The sequence below is a fragment of the Sciurus carolinensis genome, chromosome 16 (genome assembly GCF_902686445.1).
Source record: "Sciurus carolinensis chromosome 16, mSciCar1.2, whole genome shotgun sequence".
In the NCBI taxonomy this organism is placed as follows: Eukaryota; Metazoa; Chordata; class Mammalia; order Rodentia; family Sciuridae; genus Sciurus; species Sciurus carolinensis.
This window is the reverse complement of record NC_062228.1, coordinates 47,055,138-47,057,835: the sequence shown is the minus strand read 5'-3', so window position 1 is coordinate 47,057,835 and position 2,698 is coordinate 47,055,138. Positions and strand designations below refer to the sequence as shown.

General features: G+C 33.6%; 1 non-coding gene across 1 annotated transcript; it reads right to left on the bottom strand.

Annotated features, from left to right (window-relative positions):
* Positions 1–2,091: 2,091 nt before the first annotated feature.
* LOC124967675 (U6 spliceosomal RNA) lies at positions 2,092–2,195 on the bottom strand. The gene has a single exon (XR_007105594.1). It is a non-coding gene; the product is annotated as a U6 spliceosomal RNA (small nuclear RNA).
* Between the last annotated feature and the right edge of the window lie 503 nt (positions 2,196–2,698).

Here is a 2,698-nt window from a genome sequence, read left to right as displayed (position 1 = left end):
CCTGCCCAAAGGGAACTGTATTTCAATATTAGGAATTTATAATGCCCAATTATGTTTCTCTGGAACTTGTGAATATAATAAACTTTGTTTTATTTTTTTCCTGATCCTCTCTTCTGTATTTTCTTTTGGCCATACCTGACTGAGTATCTCGTAAAAGAATATAATACAGGATACAATTTTGGTACATTTATCTGTAGTTTTTTTTTTATTTATATTGTCATGTTTTTATATGCTATTCTAAAAGGAATTGTATTTTAAATTTGACCTTCAGTTGTTTCCTGCTAGTATAGGGAGAATACTATTTGTGTATTGTCCTTGTTTCCTGTCACTTTGCTTAATTCATTGATGAATTATAGCTTTTTTCTAGATTCTTAGAAGTTTCCATGTGTAGGTCATGTCATCTATGAGTAAAGACAGTTTTACTCTTCCTTTTTAAATGGAATGCTTTTGATCCTTCCTCCCTCCTTCCTTTCCTCCCCTTCTTTCATCCTTCCATCTTTCCCTCCTTCTCTCTTTCTTCTTATTTGTATCTTTTCTTCTTCTTTTTGCCTTATTGCAATTGCTAGGACCATTGGGTACAGTGTTGAATAGACGTTGTGAAAGTGAACAATGTTCCCTTTGTTCTTTGTTCCCTGTTCCTTGCATTGGGTGGGAAGTGTTCACTTTTTCATCATATAGTATCATGTTACTTTTATCAGGTGACCAATTTCCCTTCTGTTCCTACTTTGTTGAATTTTTATCATGGATGAGTTGAATTTTGTCTCATGAATATAATGTTTTTATTTAGATCACAAAATTAGTCTGGGGTTGTGACTCAGTGGTAGAGCACTTATCTAGCATGTGTGAGGCACTGGGTTCAGTTCTCAGTACTACATATAAATAAATGAATAAAATAAAGGTTCATCAACAACTAAAAATTTTTTTAAAAATTTTTAAAAAGTCACAAAATGACACCTTGGGTGTTCAAGTTTTTTCTTTGTAAATAGAATTCATGTAAATAAAGTTTTCTTAGAAAACAGCCATAAATACCCACTTAATTAACATATTGTCTCTTGATGCTTTCATATTATCAATAGAGCTGAATACTCAAAACAGATGGTGTGGTCTACAAGCCTATAACATAATTTATTTGACTTTTTAAGAAAAAAATTTCAGACCCTTGCTTTAGGAGATATTACAGCATTTTTTCTGTAGCTTGTTAATATGATGAATTGTATTGATTGGTTTTTGAAAGTTGAATACGCCTTTCATTTTTGAAGTAAACTTTATTTCATCATTTATATATTTTTTTAATATATTGTTGAGTTTGATTTGCTAATGTTTTGCTAAGAATTTTTATCAGTGTTCATGAGGGATTTTGATTGGTACTTTAAGTCTTAGTCTGGTTTTGATATGAGAGTAATAGTAACTTCATAAAATGAGTTCAGAGTTATCTATTCTCTGTTCTATTGAAAGTTTGTTAGAGGGGCTGGGGTTGTGGCTCAGCGGCACGGTGCTCACCAAGCACATGTGAGGCCCTGGGTTTGATCCTCAGTATCACCTAAAAATAAAATAAAGGTATTGTGTCTACCTACAATTAAAAATATATATACATATATTTTTAAGAAGTTTATTAGAATTGGTATTCTTTCCTTAATATTTGAGAGAATTTACCAGTGAGGTTTTCCTTGAGGGAAGATTTTAAATTTTACATTCTATTTACTTAATAGATATGTGATTATTTTTATTCTGTTTCTTTTTATATCAACTTAAAAATTTGAGGGGGGGTACCAGGGAATGAACTCAGGGGGGCTTGTGTATTTCAATGTATCCACTTAATCTGTTTTAGCTAGAGATTTATTAAATTTGTGTATCTTTGCAAAGAACCAACTTTTGATTTAATTGACATTTTTGGTGGTATTATGGATTGAACCCAGGACCTTATACATGCTAGGTAAGCAATCTACCACTGAGCTATTTTATTGTGAAACAGGGCCTTGATAAGTTGTTTGCACTGACTTGGAACTTGACCCACCTGCCTCAGCTCCCAATTAGCTGGGATTTCAGGCATACAGTACCATACCCAACAGCTTCAAATTGATTTTCTTTTCTTAAAATGTGGAACACTTCACAATGTGCATGTCATCCTTGCACAGGGGCTGTGCTCATCTTCTCTGGATTATTCCAGTTTTTTGTAGAAATATTTCGGTTTATCCTCCTTGCTAAGTAGTATTCCAGGGCATGAATATACTACTTGTATGTGTATCTTTTACACTTTATTTAAAATATTTTTTAGTTGTAGATGGTATTTTATTTTATTTATTTTTATGTGGTTCTAAGGATCAAACCCAGTGCCTTATTCATGCTAGATAATTGCTCTACCACTGAGCTACATCCCCACCCCCATTTTACTCTTTACAGGCATTTGAATTGTTTCCTTCCCTGGGCTCTCATGAGTACTGATGCTACGAGCCTTCTTGTACTTGTTGCTTTGTGTTTGTATGGCTGCAGTTCAGTTGGGTATATTCCTTGGAGAGCAGTTGGTGGGTCATAGAGTATGTGAATCTACATAAGAAGAAACTGTGAGTTTTCTGTAATGGCTGAGCCAGTTATGAGACTCATCAACAGTTTATCCAAGTTCCAGTTGCTCCACCTTCTTAATACTTGGTATTGTCAGACTGTAAAATATGGTGGTGCTTTGTATGTAGTGGTAAGGCAA